The 21,465-nt window shown below is 38.8% G+C and overlaps 2 long non-coding RNA genes across 2 annotated transcripts in view; one reads left to right on the top strand and one right to left on the bottom strand.

The window, feature by feature from the left end:
• The window catches only part of LOC128625952 (uncharacterized), a 259,328-nt gene that overhangs the window by 75,494 nt on the left and 162,369 nt on the right, over positions 1-21,465 (bottom strand). Inside the window, exon 3 of the long non-coding RNA XR_008389818.1 lies at positions 6,328-6,469. This is a non-coding gene — a long non-coding RNA (uncharacterized LOC128625952). The remainder of the gene's footprint in view (positions 1-6,327; positions 6,470-21,465) is intronic.
• The window catches only part of LOC119058359 (uncharacterized), a 77,396-nt gene that overhangs the window by 16,436 nt on the left and 39,495 nt on the right, over positions 1-21,465 (top strand). The window lies entirely within an intron of this gene.

Genomic DNA, 21,465 nt, shown 5'->3' with positions numbered 1-21,465 from the left:
GAGAGCTTGTTGGTCCCTTTCACTGTATGAAGACATAGCAAGTAGTTGACAGTCTGCAAACTGGAAGAGGGCCTTCATCAGAATTCAACCATGCTGATACCCTTCTGGACTTCTTGCATCTAGAATTATAAGCAATACATTTCTGCTATTTATAAGGTAACCAGTCTATGGTGTTTTTGTTATAGCAACCCAAGTGGACTCAGACAGAATATGGGATTTTGTTTTTCCCCTTCCAGAATACTGTCCCCTCTTTGCATCCAGGTAGGTGAGATTGTACATTCTACCCAGAGGATTGGGAAAAGTGATGTGTTACTCTGGGCCAAGGCAGTGAATAAGTGGGTAGATTGCTCTATTCCCTTTCCTCCATTTGTCAGATGGATGAAGATAATACCAAAGTGGCAGTATGGCAGAGCCACAAGACAGTAGTATCACGGGTCTCCTAGTAATTATGAGGAGAAAAGCAGCTTGCTGGCCAGTAACCAGGAGCATCAACTTATTATGTGAACCAGAAATATACTTTAATTTTTATTGAAATTTTAATTTCATTTTTAAGCCACTGATGTTTAACAGTTTATTTGTTATAATAGTCAGCATTACCCTACTCATACACTTCTTTGAAATATTCTTCCAACTGCTTTCTCTGCTTTTAATTTCTGGAATGTAGATCAGTGAGATTTACAAGATTTATCAGATTAATCTCCTAATTTCTTATTTTTTCTCACATTGCTTCTCTTTGACTTTTTCTTTGACCTCTAGTGAGGTTATTTTTAGTGAGATTTATTTAAAAGTTTCTTCCAACCATTCCATTAAAAACATTGGAAGGTGGGGGAGAGGAAATAGATGATCATATTTTTAATTTCCAGAGTATTTTCTATGATTCTCCCTCTTTTATAGTATATAGTTCATGTTTGAGTCAATATGTTCCTTATCTCTGAGGATAACAGTTATAGCTTGTAAAACTATTTTCCTGATTTTTACATAATTTATTTCTTTTTTGTATGTATGTATTGGAAGGTATTCCTCAATGTCTTATGATCCAGGGTTGCCATGCTTCTTTAAATTGAAGTGCTAGAAATCTGATTGAAAGCTCTGTGTGGAGCCAGGGAAGCAGTGACATGTCTTGGCAACTAGTGGGCTTCCTATAGGGCAACTGGATGGCCCACTAACTTCTTCACTGAATGACCTTCAATCATGTACCATAGATTTTCAACTTGGCCCTGATGTTCTGGGAGCCCTGCAGAGGCAGAGGGATAGGTGGGGGTGTAGAATGAGGTTTACATCATTTTTCTATGCATGCTTGCATTTCACCTTCACCTCCATCTTAAAATGTGCCGGGGTTGCCCTAGTCTGAAGCCTCTCTAGTTCAATGTCTCCATTGAATAAGACTGCGGGTTTTATTACAAGGATTGAAGAGAAATAATTATCTAATAAAAAAGCTAAGGCTGGGTTGTGGAAATACAGGTAGGTTGGCCTATTGTGATGGTTCACACTCCCAGAGTTTTGCAGGTCAACTGATGTATAGATGTATCAATGATTACTGTGTCCATGATATAACCAACACAGAAGAGGTAATAAGTGTGGTATGGTTTAGGGTTCTAATTGTCCTTCCTATTGTGTAGAAAAATCTCAGAAAAAGATTACCTAAATTAGTAGGGTATCTTGCTTTGGGGTTTTCCTCAAAACAGAGTCTCAGATAATGACTTGAGTGGAGTTAATTCAGGAGGTGATATTTGAAACAAGGAAAAGGAGAAGAGTGAACAAGGGAGGAGAGAAAAAGCCATAAAACAATGAGTTACTGAGTTGGTAGATAGTGTGAGCAATTGAGTCTCAAGCTGCGTCAGGACCATTTGGGCCTCCAGTGGAACAGATCTCAGAAATGTCACATCAAATGAAATGGAAGTAATTTGTTTATTGCCTCACACTGTCCCTTTTATAAGGGTCACTCCTGGGAGCACTAATACCTCCTCCCACTTCAGAGCAGTGGCTCTTTAGGTCTTTGTTCAAGGCCTAAAGAGTCTTCCTCTGCTTTAGAGCGAGCCCCTAGAGCCAAACAAGAAGATGCCAAGACTGAGCTGTGGCATGCTGGCAGAATGTGTGGAATGTTCATCCCAGCTGCAGGGAGATCAGCTAGATTAAGAGCACATAATGAAAGGCACTGTGAGCATCTGCTACCTGGGGGTAGTGGAAGGAGATGACATAACTGACCAAACAGATGAGAGAAGCATCTGACTAGCTCAAGAAGGTCAGGGTCAGATGGTTCATAAATAGAGCCTCCAAGGAGCCCCCAAAAGGCCCACATGACAAAAAATAGGCTTTAAACATCTGCCAGGCATGGAGAAAGCAAAGCCAGCTCTAAAGGGACCACCTCTATTCTTCTTCTCATCCCTTTCCTACTCTTCCCTATGTCTAGATGCTTGAGCTCTCTGGCCAACATGCTGGGGGACTAGGGAAGGGGAAAAATCCAAGTCCATGTCTCCTTCCTCCACTGGAAGCTTCGAGCCTGAGGAAGTGATGAAGTGCTGTCTTTAAATCAATTTCAGAGTTTTCATTAATATCCTGAATTGGATACTGATTTGTGAACCAAAATTGTTTGTAGCTCTCTATAAGCACAACAATTACATGTGACCTAAAAATGAGTAGAATGAGTAGAAAAGTTTTTATCTTGGGGCAGGAAATAGTCAACCCTTCCAAATAAAGCTCTATTGAGAGTGTGGAAGATAAAGTTGTATTTTGATTGCAGCTTTTGCTATCCTTATTTGATCTACATTTATCAGGCCATTTGAATGAAAAAAAAAGTTCATCCTTGCTTTTTTTCCCTGGAGGGTCACAGTTTCCCAAATGAAAAAGGTGATAAAGGGTATGGCAGATAGGAACTTTGGCTTGAGGCTGTTAAGAACCCAAACTCCTTACCACTACTCACAAGGCTTGGTGTGGTCCTCAGCCTGCTTATTCCTCCTAATCATATAATACTCTCTCAAATTCTATGCTCTAGCCACACTGAGATTTGTTTACTACCTGCAGAGCACCAAAATATAGTTCCTCCCAGTCCCCCAGCTTTATTCTCTCTCCCCTCCTGCCATCTTCCTCCTCCTCTTTTAAATCCACCTAATTACTTATCATTCACTAGATGTCAGCCTAAAAGTTGCTTCCTCCAGGAAGATCTTCCAAGCATCAAAGTCTATGTCACATGTCTTCCAAGTCTTGGCACTCCATCTCTCCTATGGTAGTGATAGCATGTTATCACTATCATATTTTCTTGTTTACTTTGCATTGCACTCTCTGCCCTTACCCACTACCACAGTCTCTGAATGTAAGAGGTGGTCTGTCTGATTCACATCTGCAGCCCCAGAAGCTAGCATAATATCTAGCATGTGGTGGGAATACTTGTTAAATGAATTAATTTGTATACGTATTTTCATAAACTATCTGACAAATGTACACATAGTAAGCTATAGATTTTTACAAAATCAACTTTGCAGAAAATAATAAAATGACAAGATGTTGGAACCACCCTGAAAATTCAGGATTTATGGTGGCTATATAGTCTATGTCCCTAAGAGAGTTTTTCTCAAAGTGTGGCTCCCATCACTTGGGAGCTAGTTAGAAATGCAAATTCTATTATGTTCCAGTTAAAGGGGAGATCATATGGACAAATACCATATGATCTCCCCTTTAACTGGAACATAATCAACAAAAGAAAAAAGCAAACAAAGTATAACCAGAGACATTGAAATTAAGAACAATCTAATAACAGCCAGAAGGGAAGGGGGGGGACTGTGAGGAGAAGGGTTTCCAGGAACTACTGTAAAGGACACATGGACAAAACCAAGGGGGAAGGTGGAAGCAAGGAAGGGAGTTGGGATTAGCTGGTGTGGGGGCAGTGGTGGAGGTAAAATGAAGACAACTGTAATTGAACAACAGTAAAGTAATTAAAAAATAAATAAAAGGACAAAGAGCTTATTTATCAACTAATCCATAAACATTCATGTATATGTGATATATACAGAGCACAGAACTGGATTAAAGTGAAATAAATGTGACAATATTTTTAAAAATGCAAATTCTCAGCACATCCCTCCAATCAGAAACCCTGGAGGAAGGGACCAACATCTGTGTTTAACAAGTCCTTCATGGCACACTCAAGTTTGGAAACCACTGCCCTAATATTTAATATATCCTTCCCTGAAAAGCACTTAAGTCATATTTGGAAGGAGGAGTTGGTGTCTATTAAACATCCTTGAAAATCAAGACCCGTGTGACCTTGTTCTTCTTGATGCCATTGAAATTAACCATCTGAACTAAACACTGTCCAACACAGTCTATTACCAGAGGACTCAGCTGGAAAGGATTACAACTGAGCAGCACTGTCAACATCTACAAACGGGCCCAGGTGCATGCATCTGGTCCTCCTGACTAGGAAATCACTGGATTACTTGCTTCATTTAATTCTACATTTTAACAGTCTGACATTTGAAACTGCATGGCTGGGTCTTTAATCAGATGGGCCCAACTCTATACCTATATTAGCATGACAACTTACTTTGTGGGAGAGTTGAATTAGCAAGGGTGTTTGGCCAAGGTAAGGAAAAGTGACATTTGGGATGTGTGGCCAATCCATGTGTGATCATAAGATGTGAAATCAAAGCCTTCAGGTAGATAACAACAGAAATCATCTAGAACCTTAAGTGAATATTTGCCAATTCCTTCACCCAAGGAATTTTTATATTTTAAAAACCCTATCAAGTTCAGGGAAATGGGAAGTTGTATATCTTGGATCAGATTTTATTTTATCTATGAAAGTCACCAACAGGACCAATGGGACCTAAGACACTGGAAGGAAATTAAGTTTTTAAATGAAGTAAAAATAAATAAATAAATAAGCCCAAATCAAAATAAACAAACAAACAAAAAAAAAGAGGCAAGGCAAGAATAAAAAACAGTAAACATTTTTCAGTTGAGGCTAACAAAAACTAATAATAAATAAGTAAATAATATGCCAGACACTATGTTGAAGAGGAAAAAAGAGAGAAGAGTAAAAATGTTCATCATCTCAGTGCTGAAGACTATCTACTTATCTTCTAGAGCAGCTCTGTCCAATAAGGAAGCTGGTAGCCAAGAGAGGCTAATTAAATTAAAACCAATTAAAATTAAATAAAATAAAAAATGCATTGCCTCAGCCCCACAAGCCACATGTCATTTGTTCAGCAGCCACATGTGGCTACCATATTATTGTACAGCATGGATTACACCAGCCTCATCATCCTAGAAAGTTTTGTTGGACTGTGCTGCTCTAGAACATACTCTAAGATCACACTTATATATTTTTCCTATCCTTGCAGGGATACCTAAACTCATAGAATATAGAAAATAAAAAGGCAAATGGCCAAGGAGGCAAGTAATTTTGCTTTGTTGACAAATCATAATTCTCCCTGAAATCCAGCACAAATATGGCCTGTTTTGTTTGTTTACATATCTCTCTCACATACATTCGATGAGATTCACAACAAATGTCAATTTGAAAGTCTGCTCTGGACAACACACAGCCCTGGGCACCACCTGAAGAGTAAAGATGCATAGAATCTAGTTTCTATTCTCCAGGGACATAGTTTACAGGATATGTAAGACCAGGACATAACTATATTGACATAAGAAAAATAGGTAAGTTGAGAGAAGTATAACTAAGGCATAGATCTCCAGTGTTTCTGTGCACATAACAGCCTTGTTAAAAATACAGATGCTGCAGCCCCTTCCCCAGAGAGGAATACTTTTTAGTTCTAAGAGAGACTTCTAGTTTCAGGTATGTATCTCTTTCATGGAAGCAGATACCTGAAAGATGGTTGTTGAATATAGAGACAGGGCGATATAGGATAATAAGCATTCTTCTATAGTTAAAGAGGACAATTTATAAACTAGCTTTGGCATAAATATTTGTGTGTTGTTGATCATAGCACAGCAGCAACTTAACTAGTAACTGTTGGCAAAATGTCCCAGCCTGATTTGTTTTTTAATCTTCAAAAGCCAAAAGAACAGTTTAAATCCTTAAGTAAAAAAATGAACTCAGGAGTCAGAAAAATCTGAATGGAATTAAGAGGGAAACCAAGTCCTCAAGTTACCAGAATTATTCAAAGGCCTTCAGCTAAGCAAAAGACAATGCTGTTAATTAATATAGGGAAATTGGCAATCCTTAAGGAAAGAGCACAGCTTTTTTTTTTTTTTTTTTTTTTTTTACAGACAGAACTTTGAAATATAGGAAAGCACTCGTGGAGAGTGTGATATGTAAAGCTGTGAGCAGTTGACAAATATTATGTCCCGAGATGCTGCACTTACCAAATGACAAAAATTCTGAAAGTCTTAGCTAGTGAATAACATTCTGGTCCCACACTGTCCATAGCTAATGCCTGGCTCACTAGTTGGCAGTGACAGCTTTAACATCAATGGATGACTTGCGCCAGGGCGATGGACTCTGCTCCTGTGTTTGAGAAAAAACAGAGAAATGAGCGTTAGTTCACCTAGATAATGTCTCAAACTAAAAAAACAAGTGAGTATTAAAATTCTAACTTTTTCATTTGTATCCTGAATTTCTTTTTCATCCATCTATTCTGGAATATTGCAAACTCATCCCTTTGTTTTTACTTTCCCCTTCCTTCTTCCCTCCCTCCCTCCTCCTCTTCCTTACCTCTTCCTTCCCATCTTTTCATTCTTTGTTTTTTCTCTATTTTTAAAAAGATTTGAGATGAAGGGGATTGCTTTTTCTTAATAGAATAAAGCAGGTAAAAAACAAGAATGTTGATTCACTGAAGGCTGTCTTAACTTCCTTTGTTTGAACATATCCCTTCACCACCACCAGAATGCCTTCTTTAATGACAAACAATTTCCTGCTATACCAGATCCCAAGACCTTAATCCTTGTGAAGGGCCATGCAAATGTTAAATTTGTAAGCCATATGCAGTTGTTCCAAGGAATTTTTATTGCGTTTTATTGGACATGCAGGCTAAAATGCAATTTCTGGCTTTTATTAGACAGTAAAAGTCTATGTTTCAACTAACTCAACAAAGAAAAATTTGGGTGCAATACATAGCAGATGGGAGGAAAAACCATCATGTAAGACCGTACTGGTTGTACACTGTTCAACTCCAGGGAGAACCATTTACAAAGACTTTGAAGTGAATAGTGTCCCCAGAAGTAGAAGAGTTGCTCAACTGTTCATGACAGCCTTAACAGGAAACTTTCTATATAATTATCATAGGCTATATGTTCATTCAATTATGCATTTATTGGATACTTATCATATGTCAGCTATGTACAAGGCCACGATAAGCAACACTGATTAATTATCTGTCTTCAGGGAGCTAATACTTTATTAGGAGAGTCAATAATGAAGCAAACACTTAGGATTAAAGCATGATAAGTAATGCCATACAAGAAATACAGAGTGCCGTGAAGCACAGAGAAGGGTGTCCCTTTGAATGAGGTCAGCGGAGAGTCCCAGAGGAATTTATCATTATTTTGAAATATTAGAGATGAATGGGAATTAGATAGGTCCAAGTGAGTAGATATGGTTGGGATGCTAGTTACGTTGGAGCCAAGTATACTTGTCCTATCAGAGACCATTGCAGAACTGAGCCATTCACAGGATCCATTTGGGGAAGATGTCAGATCCATACAGTAACCTGGATAGCTGTGCTTTGCCTCTGCTTATTGACACCTGTCTTGAATCTCACAGTTCATGCTAAATTAATTGGAGTACTCAACTGCCCACTTGACTATGGAAGTACACTGGGAGAAGAGAGTGTTTAAGCTCCTGATGTCCTGTTACTCTCTTTGTGTGTGGTAGGTGTCCAATAAATATTGAGAGAAAATAATGAAATTATCATCTAACTTAAGGTAAATATGTATGAAATAAAGGCTTGGGAATTTTATTTCTCCTTTTCCTAGCCTTTCAATAAAGTTAAACCAACAAAGACATCTAACCCAGGCTGACTTTGAGTCTGGTTTGTCTGATTTCAGTTGTGCTATTAGTGAATGCATAAGAGCAGTTTCCTGATATTGTAATATCACAAAAAAGGACATTTAAACACATAATGACATTTGCAGCAAAAGGCTTATGATCTCATGTTTTGATTTCAATCTTATAAACACTTGAAAGTAGCTTTATAGGTGTCTTGGGCTAATCTGAGAGAGTGTATAGTTTTTGTGCAGTCATTGGAAAGAAAACATAGTATCCTGTTCCAATAAAAGTTTCAGACACAGCAGTAAATCAGGCTTGCCTTTCAGAACACAACATTAGACCATGGGTTTGGGCATAACATTTGGTAATATCATTGAGACACTAAAGGCACCCATCATGACCCATGGTTCCAATGGCAGCTTCAGAACATGACAATGCCATGCAGTTTTTTTAAACCTATGGAGAACTTAGAGACAGCCAGTTGAAATCCATTAACAAGATTAGCCTTTGCCTTGACACTAACAAAGTAGCTTTTCTGAAAGCTCATAAAATATTTCTATATCTCCACTGATAAGTAGGCAATGACAGTGGTAGAATGTCCTCAATTTATTCTAGTCAGCTTAAAAATGTAAATGTTAGACTGCAAATTGGTACAATCTTGTGACCTAACACAATTGCAGCAGTCTTTTCTCTTATTCACGACAACATGGCCAGCAACAGTGAAGATAAGTGGCCTAAAAGAGTGGGCTTTCATAATTTAGCTTATATTTTCAGCTTGCATTTAAATCAGAAGATTTTAATGCCAATTTTCTCCTGGTTTTTAGATTGTAATTTCTCACAAGATCTGTTTCCAGAATAGCTATGCCAAATTTGGTCATCCATGACAACAGTGATATGAGTTAGAGAAATACTGGTTTCCAGGTCTCTTTGGAAAACAAATTCAGATTCAATGCCGCCAGTACCCCATATTTCTTGGGAGAGATATGCTAGAGTCTTTGATTTCACTTGTAGGGATATTCAATAATAATGAATAAAGTTACCCATTTAAAAGCCTCTCATTTGCTTTATACTCTCATTACTTTAAATTCTAATTATCTTGGATTACAATTGGGCTGTTTCAACACTTAATTTTTCATGATTTCTTGAGATTTTTCACAAAGCAAATACACTTTTTAGGTGCAAATAATTGACATGTTACAACATAGATATAAAGATATTTACAATTGAGCATCTTTCCATATTAGCTTTGCACATAGCTGTCCAGTGAATATTTCTGAATTAAAGAATGAATTGTTCTATAAATATTTCTCCATATTGATCAGCCAAAATATGATAAGGCCAGACTGTGACATGGATAATTTTCAAATAACATACCTCAAAGTGCAAAAAGCAGCTCAAACTAGTGAGCATTTTTACTCCACTGTTGCTCTGGTCCCTAAATCTCTGTTGTCTCACAAGCCAGCCCAGCTCCTGGGAGGAGTCAGTAAAATGACTGTGCCAGAGTCACCTCAGTGGGTGGCCCTATTCCTCAGGCCATATGAATGTTTACCTTTCTCTGCATGAACCTCAGTAGCTCTATTCTTTCCCATGGTTAAGCTCTCAAGCTTCCTACAAAAGTCATTCTTTATAACTGAAGGTTCAATCCTGTGCTAGTTTCTAGAACCAACACCAACCTTTATCTTTGTTGGGAGGATTTATGAAATTCTGGTTTAATATCTAGGACATCCTTTCCTATTTGCTTGGCTGCCATTTTGGCTCTCATCTTGCCCCCAGGTCTTATAACTGGATTTCTTCTTTTTTTTTCCCACTGTGGCTGCCTCACCTGTGGCCTCCTGGCCACAGTGGATGAGCTCAGCCTCCTTAGCAATTTACTGTCTTCATTCCTTTTCGGTGCTTTCGAGTGGTGGAAGATTGTACTCTCTTACTACCCACGAATTCGGGAAAGAAGAACATTACTAAAATCTCCTGCCTGCCTGCTGGCTTAGATTGCTGAAAATCCTCATTGCCAATGTACATGTCCCATTTGCCAGACACTCCACTGGATATCCTGACCCCTACTTTCTGCAGCCATGATGGATGAGTACTGAAATCTACTTGTCCGCTAGTTCACTTTCTCTGAGAAGTAAATGCTGAGACAGGATAAAGTGTGCAAGGATTTCATTAAGAGACATGCCTGTGTGAAAGGAACTAGGATGAGAAATGGAGAAGGCTGGTAGAGAATTCAGATTGTAATGCTCAATGACTCCCAATGAAGTAGAGAAGAGGAGAAGGTGGCAGCTTCTAGCTTCCCCCTTCAGCCTTTTTAAAAAGGTCTGAGAAAGCTGTCAGGGCATCTTAACCAAAGGCATCTACCAAAGGGGTACTGTGTCTCTCAGGGTTGGGCCTGACTTAATATCCCCTCATCATCTAGCCATTGGGAGGGAACAAGCAGAGGGTGGGCTGCTTGGGCACAACCCCACCCTTGATTCCAGAGTGCAGCAGCTGGGGCCCTTGATCAGTTCTGCTCCCTGTAGTCACAGGTCTGTCAGATGCATGCTCATGGCCATCACCACCTGTCAGGATGGGATTTCTTCTAGCCTTGGAAGCTGGGTTTGTACTCCAGGAGCTACTCCCACCCAGCAAGCATGCTTTTTTCCCCTCCAGGTCCCAGCATCTCCCAGCCTGCCCCATCTAGCTGGAGTCACCAGACAGCCAGGCCATGCCTTACCATAAGTAGCACTTGCATGTGTCAATTCCCTCTTGGCATTTCTCAGCGAATTTTAATGTGCTTCTAAAACCCCCCAAATTAGTTGAAACATTGAGAAAAGGTATTCTAATTCTCTTCTGAAAATTAAAACTGAACAATCAACATAGAGATATAACTGGCCTCATGAAAGCCACTAACGCAAAATCAAAAATAAGAGTAGGAAACTGATGCACGGAGTCAAAGAACAAGATCAGCATTTCAGGAACTGGGACAGGAGAACAGAAAAGTGGCCATGCCTTCATTCAGCCTTCCTTTCAGCTGTTACCATGTTATATATGTGTGTTCAATGCCAATAAAATATTAGTAAGTTGATATGCATAGTTTACATCATACGAATTATATAACTGATATTAAAAATGTCAAGTTTTGAAGCAAAATAAGTCCTCCAATTGACAGTTTCCATGTATGACTCTAAGTAGTATTGGTAATCTAATAAAGAGATCTGAATATAAGATTATTTGGATTCTACCCAATAACATTTTCCATTACTTCCAGTGTTTAGATGTTTACAATAGGATACGATTTTTGTAAATAACACTAAATTTAAAATACCTTATCTATTAAACAATTTTAATATCTGTAATAATTAATAAACAGAATAAAGAATATTTCAAACATTTTAACAATAATGCAAAATAGAAAATAACTCATGAATTTTCCCAGAATTCTAATTTCTCGTTTCAAGTTCTGAAGATTGGAAACACTGAAAGATGAAGCTTGGGAGTTGCCCAGAATTGAGTGGAGATATGGTGATGACTTAAGCAACTATGCTGCTTTCACCTTATTAAATCAGAAATTCAACCCCCTTAGCTAATCAGAACCTCATCTCATGGCTACTTCACAATAAAGAAAATAATCACATCTTGCAGCCTTTAGTTGTATGCCTTCCCATTTTAGAAAAAGACAACACAGTTTTCTTTTAATCTATATGTCCTCTATAGGTCATGACAACTATATGGATAAAAAGGAAAACAATACTCTACTTTGAGAAAGAAAAATGCATCCTATTAGCCATGATATTGCAGCAGAAGGTTTCACACACTTGAACTTTGATGAATGTATCATCTCTCCAAAGACCTATTCCTGATTCTACTCCAGTACCTTGATTGGCTTGGACTGTCAAAACAAAATATAACAGACTAGGTGGCTTAAGCAAGAGACATTTATTTTTTCCAGTTCTGGAGGCTGGAAGTCCAATAGCAAGGTGCCAGCCAATTTGGTTCCTGGAGAAGGCTTTCTTGCTGGCTTGCATCTTTTTGTGTCCTCACATGACAGAGACAACAATCTCTCTGGTGTCTCTTGTTATAAAAGCACTTTTTCTATCATGAGGTTCTCACCCTTATGACTTCATCTAATCCTAATTACCTCCCATCTCACATAGCACCACATCGGGAGGTTAGGGCTTCAACATATTAGTTTGGGGAGACACATTCAGCCCCTAACATCCATCATGGCTTCCCTGAGACCAGCACGAGCTCATAAAAATGAAGTCCAATTGGGGAAGGGTGATTGGTCAGTTCTCACCCTTTTCCCTGGTGCTCCATATTCTCCTGTAGGCACTAGTCCCTCAGTGTCCTCATGGGGCCTCTCTCTGAGACTTAGAGAGGGAGTGGAGGAAGTAACACACTCCTGTGTAGTATGGGAAGACCATGCACAATGGCCCCCAAACAGCATTGACTTCCATCCTTCCCTCTTCCCTGAGGGGAGCCCTCCTCCATTACAGAAGAGAGACATTTGGGGGTCAAATGGTCTCAATAATTCCCATGTCATATAAGTAGTAAGGACTATACCTGGTTTTCAAAGATAAAATTCATATACCATAAAATTCAGTCTTTTAAAGCATACAGTTCAGTGTTTTTTAGTATATTCACAAGGCTGTGAAATCATCATTACTATAAAATTTCATCACCCCAAAAAGAAGCCCTGTATCCATTATTAGTCACTCCTTAGTCCCCCTTCTCCCTTTTCCCTTGGAAACTGCTTATCTGCTTCCTGTCTTTGTGGATTTGCCTATTTTGGAAACTTCATATAAATGGAATCACATAATATATTGTCTTTTGTGTCTGGCTTCTTTTGATTAGCATATTTTCACATTCATCCATGTTGTAGCATGAATCACTACCTCATTCTTTTTTATGGCTGAATAATATTCCACTGCATGGACACACCACATTTCATTTATCTGTTTACCAATTGATGGACATTTGGGTTATTTCCACTTTTTGGCTGTTATGAATCATGCTGCTATAAAAATTTACATTCAAGTCTTTTGTGTTGACATATTTTCAGTTCTCTTGAATATATGCCTGGGTGTTGAATTGCAGGGTCATATTGTAACTCTATCTTTAACTCTTTGAGGAACTGCTAATCAACCTAGTTGTGAACAGTCTAGTTTTGAACTGTCTAGGTTCTTCCCACCACATCAAGCAATTATTATATTTCCTCTCAACCTTTCAACCTTGGCTATGCACTCTAAGCACCTGAAGACCTTTAAAAATATACTGAAGCCCTAATGTCTCCTGCAAGAGATTCTGACATAATTGGTCTAGGCTGGGGCTCAGACACTGGTCTTTGTTCAAAGCTCTAAGTAGATTCTACCAGGAAGCCAAGGTTGAGGATGATCCCATTACACTGTAAATATTCTAGGTCTGGGGACCTTTTAGTTGAGGTCAACCTCCCTACTGTTAATAAGAGAAACAACAGGCTAAAGCTATATGGGGAAGTATTGTTTGTCTCTTGACAACATTATGGTTTTTTTAAAATTAATTTTATTTAGTTATTTTTCAAGTACAGTTTTTTGTCTATTTTTCCTATCCCAGCCTCCCCCACCCCGTGCTCCCCACTTCCCTCCCATTTCCACCCCCCTTAGTTCTCGTCCCTGTGTCCTTCCTATTTGTTCCTCCAAATCCCTCCCCCTTTTTCCCCTTAACTTCCCTTCCTTCTCCCCTCTGGTCACTATCCCCTTGTTCTCTATTTCAGTGTCTTTTTTTTTTTTTTTCTGCTTGCTTGTTTGTTTTGTTGTTTAGCTGACAACATTATGTTTTAAGAGAGTAAATATACACAGGTCCCTGACAGAGGTTTCTGACTTGCCTTGGAAACATGGTGAGACCATGGCAGGCTAGCAGGCCCTGTGGATCCAGTGTCTATCCACGAAGGTACCATTGTTGTCTGTTTACCTCACAACAACCGTAATAATGGCCACCTATTTTACAGATGAAATCTGGAAGCTTGAAGAGTCAGAGTACCTCATCCAAGGTCCTCAAGTGGTAGAGCTAGGATCTGAACTGGAGACATCCAGCTCTGGAGTCAATTCTAATAAATGATTTTAACAATGATAAAAATAGCTCTTCACCTTAGTTACTACAAAAATATCACTAGACATGGTACTCTTTATGACCCAAACCAAAATACTCTGGTGGGTAATGAACCAAAGATTTTAAAATTTGGCCAAAGGCACTAAGAAAATACATACTGATATCAATAAATTTCAGCCATCCTGGCTTTCAAACTTGTGTACCTGACCCTAGGGCACAAGATGTTTTTTCTCTGTACCCATGATGGACATATTTAATGTTTCTTCCCTGAAAATGGGGGTTCTGATAACGGACCATATATAATAACATCACCCTGAGTTTGAGTGGAGTTTCGAAGGTTGAAAATCTTGCTAAAAGTTACCAACACAGTGCAGACTGGGCTGCTGTCTCCTTCCACCAACCCAACCATATCAGTTTCAAAACTGTCTCTCTCAGTAGCCTCTGGTTTTATTTAATTTACTGCACTTGGAATTTGATAAGTTCCTGGCTAGCTTTTGCATTCTTTCAGATCCTCGTAATTCACATATTATCTTTCAGCTTTAGTCTTTTGAATCTTCTAGTTACTCCTGGAGGAAAGCTGCTTTAGTGTTTTATCCAGTTAATGCCTCAAAAACGTAGTCAGAGTCAAACAGAGGGATATATTCTTCCCCAGAAGTGCCATTGTGGTCCAGACACTGCTCAATGTCCGACATTTGGGGAGGTCCAGTATTGTTCATGGGCCCCAATAAGCATCTACACATGAAAAAGAGTATCCTGACCCACAGGAGTTCACATTTTTGTGGGAAGGACAGACAACAGCCAGTTATGAAAAAATAAGCATTTTGACAGAGGTATAGATGAGGTACCATCCATGCTCATGATTGAGGCAGCTCGCACAAACTGTGGACGACAAGGACATTTTTAAACTAGAGGTTGTGGAACATAAGTAAAGGGTGCAACCATATTCCAGGAAGACATCCTCAAAGTATGGGCTATGAGAGCAGACATGGTTCAAACCCAGAGTGAGGGGCACAGAGTGAAGAGATTCAAACATGGTTAATCCTATATAGTCTTAATGCATGCCACGAGAAGTTCTTGCTGCTTGTTAACTCCTAGTAATTGTTACAGTGCTTGAGAAGTAGGTATTATAGTTCACCCACTTTAGAGATAAGGAAACTAAGGCAGAGAAAGGCCATAAGTACTCAATAAAGGATGAAGCTAGAGTTCAAACCCAGGTAGCCTGATATCAGAGTCTGCAGCATAATTCCACCAGGCTGGTGTGGAAAGCTTGTGTCAGATACTAAATGACTTTGCCAGTTCATCCCATTCATTCATTCACTCATTCATTCAAAGTACATTCACAAAATGTGACTATATGTTAGGCATGACAATAGGCTTGAAGACAAAAGAGACAAGGTCCTTGAATTCTACCTTTAAGGCAATGGTGTAAGCATAACAATGGGCAGGTGACCATTTAATTAAAAAGCAATGGAATAATAAGACACTGCCTTCTGGTGCTACAGTCTAACAGGAGGAAATACTATAAAAACAAGAAATACTAAAGCAGATAAATTCAATCAAAGTCATGAAAAGAAAAGTTGGGCTCAGCATTAGACCTAATAAAGGTAAATCTTGTAATATGCAAGTGGACAAAGATGGGTAAAGAATGTGTTGTTGCACAAAGAAGATAAGGAATACAGTGTGGAGATGTTGATGCCAATGTAAAGGGAATACAATTTTTTTTAAATAAAGGGTTAAGTGGAGTAGCTGGCAGGGTAGGCTTTCTAGAATGGTAAGTGGCACCCAAGGTATCATGAACATCACTTGGGTCTCTCTTCAAATCCATCATGGCTTTTCTTGGACCTATTCAAGGACATTGTTGGCACATATGAGCACCTGGAGACCAGTTCTGGTTGACTGAGAGAAGCACTGACCTAAAGGAATATAGTTCTAAATTCTTCCCAGAAAACATACAATTAGTATACTCTGGTCTTAAGTGATAATGACTTCAGCAGACTCGACACACAAAAAAACAAGATTTTATCAACTCCCAGCTGACTGATGTACCAGAGAGTAAATGCCCCACAACTATCCTGCCTCCTCCAGAACTTGCCAGTGACAAGAAAGGGGAAAATGCTGGGCTTAGAAAGTTTTCCTCTAAAACTCCTTAAACTTGAAGCATGGGCAACACTTTGGGAAACTCTTTCCAAAGCATATTTTTCTGCTTGACCAAAGGTATAATTTTTCCTCTAGGAAGTTAAGGTACCTCATGCTGGTGTAATCGAGTTTCCCTGGGAAGAAGCCGATGCCCCCTGGGTGGTCACTGCAGTGGAAAAATTAAATGCAGATGTTTGGCGGATCGCCTCCCATGCATCCTGTTCTTTGTGTTTTCCTCCTAGAAAAAAGAGTGGCTTCAGGATGTCCCTAACACTGGGCCTATGTACTCATTAACAACATGTCCATGCAGTTTGCTGTTATACAAACTTCTGAAATTAATTAATTATCCAAAGAATTCATCAGTTTTCCTGCTCCCCCTTGCCACACAATATCGGCTATCTCTTTTCCCACCCACTGTCCTAGCCAATGGACACAGCAGTTGCGTCCCTTCTTACTTGAGGAATGATCATGGGAAAACTCACAAATTTGTGAAATGCAGATATTTAAAGCTGTGCTCATATTTGTTTTGAGAAACAAATGTTGACACTTTTAACCTTTGAAATGAAGGGAAAAAGAAAAGGGTGATAGCTGCTGTCCTAACATGGTGTTACGAGGCAAAGGTGACAGATACTAATTTGCTAGCACATTCACCTACTAATTTTTTACAAAGATTTTATGTAGTTATATTTAGGGAGAAGGGAAGAGAGGGAGAAAGAAAGGGAGAGAAACATCAATGTGTGGTTGCCTCTCACATGCCCCCTACTGGGGACCTGGCCCATAACCCAGGCATGTGCTCTGATTGGGAATCAAACCTATGATTCTTTGGTTCACAGGCTGGCACTCAGTCCACTGAGCCACACCAGTTAGGGATCACCTACTAATTTTTGAGGAAGTATGAGTGAAGAAAATAATAGGTTAAATTTATCTCATCTTTAACAAATAAACTCATCTTTACAAATAATCTCATTTCTTTTATTAAAATATATATTTATTCCAATCCCCCTCCAGCTACTGCTTCCTTTATTTCTTGTCATTTATAACATAACTCCTCTCAAGAACTGTGTGTATTCTGAGCTTGATTTCTCTTTTACAATGCATTTTATACTACTACAATTTCTTTATTTCACTATAAAGCCCATTCACATGCAAACCTGCACAACGCAAAACAACTCAGCTCTGCTTCTAGGCTGAAGATAATTTCCTTTCCAAATCCTACACTCTCTCATTTTAGGACCATGTTCTATTTAGGTTTGTGGATCAATTCAAGGCTGGCTTCTTATACTAGCTCATGGCTATGCTCTTCCTTGGTGGGTCCTTAAACAGGCCGATCAAATCATAGTGAAAACTCTGTATACAACTTCATTCTGCAGCACAAATGTTAATCTATTGTCAGCTATTATTTACAGTCAGCAGTATTTTATTTTTTTAAAAAAATTTATTTATTTTTAGAGGGGAAGGGAGGAAGAGAGGGAGAGAAATATCAATGTATGGTTGCCTCTCATGAGTCCCCTGCTAAGAACTGGCCTGCAACCCAGGAATGTGCCCTGAGAGTTGAACCGCGATCCTCTGGTTCACAGGCCTGTGCTCAATCCACTGAGCTACACCAGCCAAGGTAGCAGTATTTTCTAGTATTAACAAGCCTGTCCGAATCCAGTTAAATGCCAAAAAAGCACCATGATACACAATTTAAAAACTGTATGAGGTTTGTCCAGAAAAAGTTTGGCCATTGTTAATATAATGAGGATGGTTTGCAAGACATTGATGTAACCTGGCAGCCTAGGAGAGTGGACTGGAATACAGAAGTATGAATGAACAATGAGGACTTCATTATAGTAGTCAATGGGGGCCATAGACACCATTTGTTGAGCATGTGTACAGCAACAAATCTGCATCAAATTTTGCATTAAGCTTAAACATTCTTCTATGGAAACTATTCAGACAATTCAGAAGGTTGCAGCTATGGGCAGCTGGTGACTGTCATCTTCCTCATGACAATGCACCTGCTCATGCATCATGTCTTATACAGAGTATTTTGGTGAAACATCAAATCACCCAGGGGACCCAGACCCTCTATAGCCCAGATTGGCACCCTGAGACTTCTGGCTTTTCCCAAAACTAAAGTCACCTTTCTTTGACCAGAAAGAGATTTCAGACCACTGATGAGATTCAGAAAAAATATGATGGGGCAGCTAATGGCAGTTGGGAGAGCCATGTGAGGTCTCAGGTGCCTCTTTTGAAGGGGACTGAGGCACCATTGTCCTTGTATGTTTCTTGTGTCTTCTTCAATAAATATCTCTATTTTCTTATTATATGGCTGGATACCTTCTGGACAGATCTCATATTTTCACTCTTCATAGTCAGGGCCAGTAAATAGAGTACATACCCATACGTGTGCTGTGTACCCTTTAGGTACACAAATGTCATGTAGTCATCTTGCACTTCTATAATTGAATGCATTGCTTCCCTAAGTGATAGTAGTAGGGTAGGTTGATGGATTGGTCTGCAAGTGTATTCCCTTTCCAATGGTAAACTCTGCCAGCAACTCTTGAGTAATTATAGGATGGAGAGAGGAATAAGTCAAAGTTTTAAAATCACCTTCAAAACATGCAGTTAATTCTCCCATCACCCAATTCTTCTCCAGATACTGCCTCATTTCTCAACTTCCTCTTACAAGAGTCCTTCAAAGTGTTGTCTCTACTTCCCATTTCCAATTTCCTGCCTCTCAATCTGTTAAAGCTCCTCTGATGAAGATTTTGCAGCCATCACTCATCAAGGCTGTTCTACTGAAGTTTCACTAGCTACTTCCACATTACTAAATCCAACCTCAGCTCTCAGTCCTCATCATGCCTGGCTTGCTAGCATTTTATAAAGCTCATCACTCTACCCCCTTTGAAATACTTTTTGTACCTGGCTGCCAGGACACCACACAATTCTGCTGTTCCTTCTGCCCATCTGGCTACTTCTTCTCAGGCTCCTTGCTGCTCTCATCTCCTGACTTTTAAAAAATAAAGGTGAAATTCACATAACATAAAATGAACCATTTAAAAATGAACAATTCAGTGGCATTTAGTACAATCACAATGTTGTACAACCACGGCCTCTATCTAGTTCCAAATGTTTCTATCATCACAAAAAGAAACTTTATACCCACAAAGCAGTCACTACATTCTTCCCAACCCCTAGTCCCTGGAAACCATTAATCTGCTTTCTGTTTCTATGGATTTAACTATTCTGGCCATTTCATATAAATGGACCATATAATATGTAACCTTCAGTGTTTGGTTTCTTTAATTTAAAATAGTGTTTTGAGGTCCATCTGTGTTATACCATATGTCAATACTTAATTTCTTTTTAGGGCTGAATAATACTCCATTGTATGGGTAGACAATTTGTTTTACCTGTTGATGGACACTAGGGTTGTTTGCACCTTCTGGCTATTGTGCACCTGAGTTTTTATTATCAGTGTGCCCTGGGACTCAATCCTTCCACCACTTCTGTCTTTTTTTCATTTCCACATTACTGTTCAGTGGATCTCTTCCACTTATATAACCTTCTATAATGTCTGTATGCAGTATATCTCCAACTCAGACTTCTCTTCCAAACTCCATAGTCTTATAATTTAACTGCTTGCTTGACATCCATTATTGGATTCCAATATGTCAAATGTAACATATCAATTTGCTGCCAATCTTAATGCTCATAGTCTTTCCACCTCAGCTAATTTCAGCCCCATCCTTCTTTATGCTTTGGCCAAGGAGCTCAGAGACATCTTTGGCTCCTCTCAAATTCACATTTGGTTTATCAGCAAATCCTTTCATCTGCTCTCGTCACTTCTACTCTGACCATCTAGATCCAAATTACCTGCTCCAATATCATTTAGATTATTACTTGATCTCTCAGCTTCTTGCAAGACTGGTTTATAAAATATACTCATACATACCCCAGCTCCTCAGGACTCTCTATGGTTTCACATATTGCTAGCCTGCATCAATTATAAAGTACTTGGACAAAAGCATTATGACCTTCTAGGAGGGATTTAAGTCTATCTATTATCATCTGGTGAAGACATTCACAACTGGAATAAGCATGGAAGAAATGAATTTGATTTATTAATTTTTAAATGTTCTTGGGTTCTGAATTTATTTTCCTTGCTTCCAATTCTTAAGGAAAAAAAGAAACATCAACATAAATTAAGTTTCTTAGGTCCACTCCAAGGGAAAAAATTATTCTTTGTTCAATTTCAGTGATAATCTCCCTCCATCCATTTAATACATGGACTAACTCTTGATTCCCTGACCAGCTTTTAGTCCATGTTTAAGAATTAGCTCCACGTTGCCAATGAATTTAAAAGAGCAGTAAATTAACTCTACTGAATTCTATTCACAAATAGAAGATAGCATGGCAGCACTGAGAACTTAAGGTAAGGTTCAATTAGCATCAAACTAATTTTACTTGTCACATGTATTATTTTCAAGAAAAGAACATTTTGTGCAGTAATATAATTGTCAACTTATCTTGCTATAAAGCTGTGGTTTTAACTCAGGGCAATTTTGCCCCCCTTCCCCAGGAGACATTAGACAATGTGTGGGAATATTTTTTGGTTGTCATAACATGGACATCTAGTGGGTAGAGGCCAGGAATGCTACTAAACATTCTACAGTGCACGGGACAGCCCCCATAACCAAGAATTACCTGGATCAATACGTCAAGAGTGCCAAGTCTGAGACACTCTGATTTAAAGTTAAAGTGGACGGGGGGATAAGTGGTGACAGAAGAAGACTTGACTTACAGTAGTAAACACACAATACAATATACAGATGATGTATTATAGAATTATGCACCAGAAACCTATATACTTTTATTAACCAATGTCACCCCAATAAATTCAATAAAAAATAAAGCTAAAATATTTATCATTCTTTGGAACCATGGAGTATAAGTCCAATTAAAAAGAGATTTAAATTTTATAAGCAGAATTTTGGTTTTCTGACTTGGTTGCTTTCATTGAATGTACAGTTTTTATATTTTTATGTCAATATAAATTAGCATATGTCACCTTTAAAGTCACCCATGTGGCACTAAGCCAACTTCTGGAAATACTCTGAGAAAAACTCAGTAGCAACTAATTTCCTGAAACACTGATCTGGCACCACACTGCTCCAGAGATGATTACAAAAGCAACAAGCATAGTGCATTGCACATAGTAGGTGTTGACAATATGTAGTGATTTATTGACTCCAATTTAGAATGTGTTTGCAATTCAAGGTTCTGGATGGTTTGTTAGTTTCTACATTTGTGAACCTGATATAATTCTCAAATTC

The sequence above is a fragment of the Artibeus jamaicensis genome, unplaced genomic scaffold (assembly GCF_021234435.1).
Source record: "Artibeus jamaicensis isolate MK-2021 breed Jamaican fruit bat unplaced genomic scaffold, CSHL_Jam_final scaffold_1283, whole genome shotgun sequence".
In the NCBI taxonomy this organism is placed as follows: domain Eukaryota; kingdom Metazoa; phylum Chordata; class Mammalia; order Chiroptera; family Phyllostomidae; genus Artibeus; species Artibeus jamaicensis.
Note: the sequence above shows the minus strand (reverse complement) of the source record. Positions and strands in the feature narration are given on the sequence as shown.